The sequence below is a fragment of the Chelonoidis abingdonii genome, chromosome 1, assembly GCF_003597395.2.
Source record: "Chelonoidis abingdonii isolate Lonesome George chromosome 1, CheloAbing_2.0, whole genome shotgun sequence".
Taxonomy (NCBI): Eukaryota; Metazoa; Chordata; order Testudines; family Testudinidae; genus Chelonoidis; species Chelonoidis abingdonii.
Window position 1 is genome coordinate 134,957,580 of NC_133769.1, and position 10,231 is coordinate 134,967,810.

Consider the following 10,231-nt stretch of genomic DNA (forward strand, 5'->3'; position numbering starts at 1 on the left):
GAAATTTGGATAGTCCCCAACTTATGGTGGATTGGCAATGACCAAAGGTCTGATGTCACAGCATATCATTTGTATTATATTATTGCATATTAGAGCTGAATGCAGAGAGGCATTATAGCAGAGATGGGATTTGACTGCCAAGAGCCCAGGGGCTGGGCTGTCCAGTAGAGAGAGGAATTACCCACAGCCCTGCAGGCAGGAATGGGTTAAGCTGGGATGGGGAGGCTGGCCAGCATCTGCGGGGGCCTGGCTCTTGCTGAAGTTGTCTAGGGATAGAAGAAGTTTGTGGCACTAGGCAGAGGCAGCAACAGGGCAGGATGGGCTGCTCCACTCTGTTTCCTGCCGACCATGGCATTCTACAGGCAAGCCAAGAGTTCCTGGTCCACAGCCACGTGTGATAGCAAGTGTGAAAAATTGGGATACATTTTTTCATGGACGGGAGGTATACTTGTGTAGATAAGACAGAGGTCCTAATATTGGGATGGTCTTGTTAATATCGAGACATCTGCTCACACTACACAGGCACTGATTTCTGCATTCAGGTTTGGGCCGGTCTCAGATTTGGACAGGTCTGAGTGCTAATTGATTGGGCCATGGCCCAGCTATTGTTAGAGCCATGATTCTACTAAAACGGAAAATGTATTAATTAACTATTAGTTGCTAATGTTACTAAAACAACTGGAAAGAATCAGAGATCACTGTATATTTCCTTGCTTGGGCATACAGAAGTTTAGGATTCTAACACAAAAACGTTAAATTGAAGCTGAAGCTGTAGGATCCCATCAGTGGGTTGAATGCCTGTTACCTTTTGAAAACATTAGGATTTAAAAACAAAAAGCTTCCAAATGTAAGACCAGGAAATACAGAGTTGAAGTTGTGCTTCTCAGATAAGATACCTAAACTACCTTAACTCTGCTGCCATGCTGCTCTTAGTCTTCACTTCCTTGCATGTATACAACAGCTAAATCCTCAGCTGACATATTTTAGCCTGCTTCCAATGGACCTGCAGTGACTTTTGCTACCTGAGGACCTGATCCACAGTAATGAAAAGGTGTACCATAGAAAGCTGTTTTTTTAATATGCTTCTCTGATATTAATGGTGCTCTTTTATCACTGCACCATAAGTGCTGTAATTTCATAGGGTGAAATCCTGGTCCCAGTGAAATTGATGCAAGTTTGCCATTGACTTCAGCGGGGTCGGGATTTCACCCGTGATCTGAGCTTATGAAGTTGTACATGGAGATATGTTAGCTTGGTGTCAATTTTGTATACTCTATCATATCCATAACTTCAGCCCTCCTTAGAAGCCCTAGCAAGTAGATAGTCTTGGTAGTTAGTCCTAAGGTTAACAGATTTTAGCTATTTCTGACCAAGTATTGGAGCAAATTCCAGACCAGCAGCTCCCTCTTTTCTGTACTGAGGGGACAGATAGGCAGGTCTTAAACTATTTAGGGCTCTACAGATCAAAAACAATGTTTTTAACTCCACCCAGAAAACAATAGGAAACAAATGCTGATGAAGGTTCAGAAAAGAATGCTGTTAAAGTTGACTGTAGGAGGAAAGTTATATGATGCCTAGGATGCATCATGAAAAAATACAGACATCATTTACATGAGGTATGTCATATACTTTAGTGGGAAGGTGGGGCAGTGGAAAATGTTTTTTGAATAATTTGTTTTGTCTTTCATTAAATCTACTTTTCACCATGTGTAACTTTCCACCTTTTTGAAATAAAATACGCTTGAAGAACAGAACAGAGGAAAAAATATTACACCCTTTTGTAATGTCTAAATATGCTTATTGGGTGAAATACATTGAAATATTGACAAAAAGCAGCCTGTTAAATTCAGGCTGAATGCGTTTTGCGTCGTTTCTGTGACTACTTACTCTGCTGTTCAGTTTATCAAGAACTTACAGTGCCACAGCAATCACAGAAATGTATTTTGCTACTTGTGAAGTATACCTCAAGGGGGCTTCAAAATAACATGAACTTGTTTTCCCCCTTGCCATATAAAGTGAAACATTCCAACAGTGATGTCCTTTTATTCCTCATAATAAAACTGAGATTATACAATTTTAACCCAGTTCAAATAGGCATTTTGACTGAGTAAGAACTGCAAGATTTTCCCTTATAAGCAAAAATTCACTTCACCCCTTCTTGTCAACTGTTGGAAATGGGCCACATCCACCCTAACTGAATTGGCCTCTTTAGCACTGACCCCACACTTGGTAAGGCAACTCCCAGCTTTTCATGTGCTGTATATTTATACCTCCCTACTGAATTTTCCACTCCTTGCATCTGACGAAGTGGGTTATAGTCCACAAAAGCTTATGCCCAAATAAATTTGTTAGTCTCTAAGGTGCCACAAACACTTCTCGTTGTTTTTGCTGATGCAGACTAACATGGCTGCCACTCTGAAATCTGTAACCTGAATAACAATTTATATTTTCCAACCATCTTGGGCATTGATTGTTTCCCTTTCTCTATTGTAAGCAACTTGGAGCAATGACTTTAGTCTCTTTTATGCTTGTACCGCACCGAGCACGACCTGGACCAACCTTGTTGGCCTCTATATGTAAGTAATTATAATTTTAAGCAGCATATTACAAGCCAGTACACTGTGTTATTTAAAATGATGAGAGATGAAGAGAGGTCATATATAAACTTGTACAAACAGAATTGTATATGAAACCCTGAGTGATTTTAGAAATAGTTGCCATAGCTGCCTCCAGATAATTCAGATTTTCTTTTCACTTATGTAATTGTGTGTGAGTAGCTGCAGATTAAGTGCAGCAGAATTCTGTGATTGCCCTGAATGGGAGAGTTCTCTATAAAGGCAATCTATTTCAAGATGGCTTTGTCCTTCATAAGGCCCTATTATACTGAGATTTGACTCCACATTAGCACCTTTCTAGAGACAGAGAGCACACAGTTTTGCATTTGTAATACACTTTGTCCATAAGTGTGTTTAACTAAATACTGTGTTGCTTTGTGCTGAATAAACTGTGTGCTGTGAACTCTGTTATGCAGAGCTCTGTAAAACCATTGCTGCTTCTATTATTTTGGCACTCCAGGAAAAAAACCTTCTCATATATGCAGCTTTAAATCTTTATATTCCAAGCATAACTTTAGTAATACCTTCCTGGGTTAGGTTGCTCTTTGGTCAATATGTTTCCTCAGAATAGGCAGTGAAAGCCCCATAATTCTCACTAATTCTCACTTAACGAGGTTTCCTTATATAGCCATGTACCTAGACTTGGGTAGGTATTTTTTGGATTTAAAAAAATGCATCTTAAAATAGTGGGTGAGGAAATACAAAAGTGAAAGTAGAAAAACCAATAAGACATAAATCATTCACTAAAAATAAGATCTAACACGAAGTATATTATGGTAGAGTTAAAGAAATCTTTAATGTATTGTTTTTCATCACCTGTTAGTTTTGCAAATATAAATTCAACAAGTTACAGCTCTTGGAAACAGATTTTGATTTGCAAGATTTATATCTGCATGCGAGAGCTTTATTCAGAAGTATATTTAGATTGGGAGTAGACCAACACAGATTTATTTTACAACACACAGGATACCAGGGGATCCCAGTACAAGCTTGCCCATGAGTTCCTGACAGATATAGCTGTATAAAAAAAAAAAAAAGTAGGCAGAATGTGTTTGACCACTTGTTTAAAGGTAAAAATAATGTTAGAAATGCTATTGAATTAACATTGATCTCATAACCTTTTCCTCTTCTTATCTCATATTTATTTTATTTTAAAGTAATTCAGTAACAAATAACCTCTCTGGTCTAAAACAAGTTTGAAAGAGAGCTTCGTAGTGTCCTCTTGTGTAAAAAACTAATGACATCTGACAAAATGGATAAACACTGCTTGTCAAGCAGTTCTGTGTTAGAGGTAAATTTTATAAATATAAAGCCATATTTAAATAACATCAGGGTTATGTCAAAAAGCAGCAAAAGCCAGGAAATGCTAAGTTAAAGCTGATGCTTGACTACATTGGTTTAGGAATTATTTTTAAATACAGGAGGGGTCTTCCAGGATCATGGTTTCCCCCTCCTCCATTTTCATTGAGTCCCATATTGGACCAACCTGTCTTCCCAGTCAAGAATGGCTTAATATAGCTTGCTCCAGAGATGGTTAAATGCTGTTCTTTGGTTGTTCAGATAAGAATATGAGTTGATTTCAGAGTCTATATAGGTGACCGGATAGCAAGTGTGAAAAATTGGGACGGGGTGGGGTGTAATAGGCACCTGTATAAGAAAAAGCCCCAAATATCAGAACCATCCCTATAAAATCAGGACATCTGGTCACTCTAAGTCTATGTGCCATCTCTACAGGGCTCTCAGCCACTGTCCACTGGGAAGCAAGCTCAAGTAAGCTCATCACCATCTCCCGAATACACGTGTTTTTGTTCATTTGCCCTCCCCACCCCCTTCCAAAATAAAATATACTGTGTGCATTGAACACATAATATCAGCTTTAACTGTGAGTTCTCTTGCTTTCCTTGGTTGGTTCACTCATCAGATTTAATTTTCGTTTAATTACCAGGTTGCAGACTGATGAGCCAGTGTACCCTTTCAAAAGAGCTGACTTTCAAAAATGAACATATATCACAAACACACTAAACTTCAGTAATTTAAAAAAGAGAGAGAGAGAGAGAAAGGGGAAAAAAGCTGCTTTCACATGTAGGTCGAAAAAGGCTATTTTGTTCACTGGAATGTTTTCAGAAACGCCAAAAAGTCAACACTTCAGTTTAGTTTGGGTTCCTTCATCTTTTTAAATCAGCTGCTTGGCTTGTGAATGTCCGAACCCTAGAATGTAATTTAAGCTTAGTTTTTCATGAGTGAATTTCCTTGGAGGTTTTACAGTCTTTTAATAAAAGTAAAAATAAAGAAAAGAAATGTTCTAGGAAAGAGAATAACTTATTATTTTCTGAACATCAGAACAGCTCTTCATATAGTTGAATTAAATAATTTCCAGAACTGCTTTCCTCTAGACACACTGTTAGGATTGTGCAAATTTGCATTTAGCAAGGTTCCTTTCAGGCTCTAGGACTGGGCTATGGGCACTGAACAGCAATTGCAAACTTGTTGAGGAAACATTGGTCAACATTTTCAAACCCAGCTGCTTAAAGGTAGGCACCTAAATCCAGATTTAGACTCCTAAATAAAAATGGCCCGATTTTCAGAGATGCTGAGCACTCTCAGCTGCAAAAGTTATTGGGAGCTTCCTATGCTTATCAGGACACTTTTATTTGGGAACATAAATATGGAGTTAGATGCAAACTGTATAGAGCTATGTTTGAAAATCCGGGCCTGTGTCATGACACCTCTAGGGCAGAATATTGGCTCTCAGATGAACATTTGCCACACCATTGAAAAGAACAGTGAATCTGTTTGAAAATTATTACCCATCTCAACATGATATTCTCATCTAATTTTTTACTCTCCTATCCTTTGGGAAGAGTCCCTTATGCAAGTGCCTGCTGCCTGGTTCCCCCTGCAGCCCCATGTTTTAAGATCATTCTTCACATTCTGTATTGGTTTTGGATTCATCCACTTCCTTTCCTTCAGTTGTCCTCACATTTTGGGTTTACACCCTTCTTAACTTTACATCTGTGCCTAAATTAAAGCATTGTTATAATTTGAAAGTCTTAAAGGCTTCTGCAAAAATGACACCTTGGTATGAATGTTTGTTCAGATTTATATCAATAATTGATTCCTAGGGGCTATAGATACTTTTCTAAAACTAAACAATTTTTAAAAATATACAAAACATAGTACATCCCAACTAGAATATTTCCCTGAAATAATAACAAATCTCTACATCTAAACACCTCACTTCCCTCCATTAGCTCCCCTTCTCATAAAAGCTCAGGAAAACAGATGAATTTTACAGTGCAATTCACTCCACCTGCCCAAAGCCCAAATACCGAGGCTCTTTGTAGGTATGGTGCGAGGATGCTGGAAAGATGACATTCATCTTTCAGTCCAAGGTCAGAATGCAGAGCTGCTCCTCCAGGGAGGCAATAGCAATGCCTCCATGCTGTTGAGTTTCCATTTGTTTCATTTTCATTATATTCCCTCCCCCGCCCTTTTTAAAGTTTATTATCCAGCAACTCATTTCCAAGACCACAGTAGTTGTAGTCATTTGAACCCCCATAAACACTAGCTTAAAGTACGAACCTCGGGGTGCAAGCTCACCATCTATGGGATAGTGCACTGGGGTGTAATGCCACAATATAAATTTGCTCTGCCTTTAAAGCATCCTCCTGTAATTTTAACTTTGTTTTTATGTGAATTACATTTTTAAAAACTGGTACAAAATATATTTTTTCATTTATCACTACAGGAAATCTAAGTGTGAAACAAAACAAACCATAGGCCAATTATAACAACAGTCCCTGGGTCCATACCAGAAGTGGTCAATTTCAGCCGCCACTCTATGCTTGTTATTGCTACATAGGGAGTTTTTACTTTACCCAGCATCCCAGCATCTGAACCCTATAGTGCAGTCTGGAGACTGTTCTCCCAGAGAGAATTCACATGCCAGGAACTCTGTCAGTAAGACATTACACCTGCACATGTGATTGCCCCCCCCACCCCCACCCCAGCTGCAAACAGCAGTATGAGTCTGGGGGTTTCCAGACCTTACTGTTGCAAGACAGTGATTTGAGGAGGGAAGACAAACTTCTTCCACATCATATGAGCTGCCGTGGCTTCACATTTCACATAATTTATTAAAATAAAAATTAGAAACCTGAAATTAAAACATGTTTTCTCTATGTGCACTGAATGGTTTATTATTATAGCCTGCTTATGGGTGTTAGGTTGCTGCAGCTGATATTGCTTTAAAAAGGAAAAAAGAGCATTAACACAATAACTTGGGGGATTGCATGCATAACAAACAGTAACTTCTATATAATAGTAATACTTTGGATTTGAACATAGGAATTGCTATGGCAGGTCAGACCACAATTGTTTATTTATCCTATACCCTATCTCTGTCATTGACCAGTTACCAAATGCTTCAGAGTATGTCTACAGTATGAGCTAGGGGCATGATTCCCATTCCCATGTACACATACTTGTGCTGGCTTTCATTAAGGTCCAAGTTGAGAATTGACCACATAAAGGAGACAGGCACCATGAGCTAAATGTAGATCTGGTGAAAGAGGGAGTGTTGGAGGTGCCTTGATATATATCAGGTCTGAATTTGATGTCCTGTTTACTGAAGAGATGTTGTTCTTGTTTACAGATTTAGACTTTGTATAGGAGCTCTGTGTTCTATGGTGCTTAAAATCTTTATCTGTATTTTAAATGGTCCCTATGTATAATCTGCCTAGCCATTTATTACCAGAATTCAGTCTCTGCAAATGGGTTTTGCAATATTTCCTTTGCCCTAAAAAGATGGTGACTGGTATGTGATATACATTTTGGTGTATGCCCTGCCTGCTTTATATATTCCCCACTCCAAACAAGGTGAGAACTAGTGTGATGTTTAGTGCAGTGCTAGAAACCCAGGGAACTCTCCTTTCCCTGTGGAGACTGAGCACCAGAACATATATTCTTCAGCATGTTCTCCCAGAGCATATGGTAAAATGAATCCATGGTGCAACCACATCTAGGGCAAGGTGGGAGAAATATTCTGGCATATTTAATTGGAGCTTTAGATGTGTGCGAAAGGAATGCTTGCGATTCTGAGTCTGACTAGAACAGATACCCATTTGTTGCCAGCTATATCCTGTAACAATCACATTCAGCGAAGGGATAGTTTGTAATAATGATGATGTTTCTGTTGTTAGCAATTTCCATAACTCTTTCCATTCCAGAAACTCAAAGCCCTTTACAACTTTAACACCACACATGTGAAGTACTGTTGTAATTGAAAATGATGAGGCAACTAAGGCAGAGAAAGTTTAAGCTATTTGCTCAAGGTGTCATAGTAAGTTTGTGATTGAGCGAAATGCCCTGTTCTAGTGCTCTAACTACTGTAGGTTATTTCATTTTCTCCTTTGGGGCATGGTCAGTCCATTGCTTGTGAAATCTATTAGTGTATCCTGAAATGGATTCCTTCCTCCTGCCTGAAACAGAAATTGAGAAAAAAAATAGCAGTGAACCCAAACAACATTTCAATACGACATAACTCAATGTAGTGCATTTTCTAAAGGGAGAGAGAGGGATAAATTAAGACATATATAGACAAAGGAGAGAATATGTTTTCAGGGGAGATTTGAAAAGAGGTGGAAAGAGAGAGGCAGATTATTCCAGATGGCAGAAGTTGCAGAGGAGAAGACCATCATGACAGCACTGATGGCACGCTGGGTTAGACAGAAAGCAAACGCTGAATCAGCAGAGGGAGAAGTTCCAATTGCAAAATGGTTCCAGGATTTATAAGCCCCATGACTTCTGTGGATAATGGTGTATCTGCAGTAACAAGGTAAAATCTCTCTGGAATCCTATATAAAGTACCTGTTGGTATAGGTTATTCCAGAACAGTTGGAGCGAGATATATGGGGAACATCGGGCCTTTTGGTCTTCATACAGACAATTGAGGATACAGTGTTAAAGTATGAATTCCAGATGGCTGTCAAATTTTATTCAGCGCCATAGCTAAGGACTTGCCTCCAATTTGGTTTGCAATCATGTTTAAACTGACACGATGATAAATTGTAGTGTAGACAAGGAACTGGCATTTGTTGCTAGTTGTTTTTAACTATAGGTTAATACATGATTAAAAAGTCATGATGTTGATGAAGCTTAAGTGTCTTCCTTGGCCCTGATCTAAAAGCTGTTGTAATCAACAGGACTCTTTTTCCATTCACTTCAGATCAGGTCATTTGAGTGTTCTTAATTTGTAATTCTTAATTTGTACACCTGCTGTATGACCAGGTAGGGAATTATTGGAACTTGTGATTTAGCTCTCCTTCCATAAGCTGCAATGGTTGCTAGATTTATGTTGGTTATGAAATGTTGCTTCACACTAAAATATCTTGTTTGGATCAGTTCTGATTCAGTGCATGGTATTCTATATCAGTATTGCCCAGTTTGACACAGGATTTGATTTTCAGGAAGGAGAAGCCACTCTTGACAAACGCGCCCTGATATGCAGATCTGCATTTTGTAGTAATTCCAGTAAGTAATGTGCATAGAAGGACTTAATCTTGGCAGACTTCAATGGCTAACATAAATTTAGTTTTGTTTCTTTATCCCTTCCCTCTTTCTAAGCAGTGCACCGTCATGGTGGTTTGTCTGTTTTCTAGTACTCCATCATTGTCTTATTAGTATTGTTCCTGTCTAAGGCCCTGATTCAGGAAAGTACCTAGGAAAATGCTTTAAGTAAAGCACATGTTTAAATCAATGGAACTTAAGGACATGCTTAAGAGTTGAAAAGGGATGGATTTACGCATGTGCTTAAGTGCTTTTCTGCCTGGAGTCAAAATCAGCCCAGGAGGAATTAAAGTTTTCACTTTTGCTGCATAGTGTCATATACTGGTCAACAGTATTTCAATAGCATCAAGGTTGAATGAATACCCAAATGCTCAGACTAGGATGAAATTCAGGAATATCTGGAATCCTGTAGAAATAAAAGGGTTAAAATGTGAGTTTATGATGGGCAGGGAAATTAACACAGTAGCAACAGTGAGCAGGCAGTGAGGAGAACTGAGACTTTTTTTCCCAACATTACTGCAAAATGCTGAATCACACAAGTTATGTGACAAGAGTCTAAATCCAGCCACTGATGAGCTGGGATAGCCACGTGAGACATCTCATAAGATTCAACTATATCCTCCCCTTCTATCTCCCTCAATGGATGTGCTACGAAATGCTCAGATCTGAATAAAGAACAGGAGTACTTGTGGCACCTTAGAAACTAACATTTATTTCAGCATGAGCTTTCATGAGCTACAGCTCACTTCTTCAGATGCACAGAATGCACAGACTATGCTGACAGTTTGTCCCACACACTCTCAAAGAAACTGCGAAACCACCTGATTAAGTCCATTCTGTGCATCTGAAGAAGTGAGCTGTAGCTCACGAAAGCTCATGCTGAAATAAATTTGTAAGTCTCTAAGATGCCACAAGTACTCCTGTTCTTTTTGCAGATACAGACTAACACAGCTGCTACTCTGAAACCTGTCAGATCTGAATGTGTTCTGATTACTATTCACAAATGTTCAGCTTCCCATAGGGACAGTATTAAAGAAATTGTATTCTAG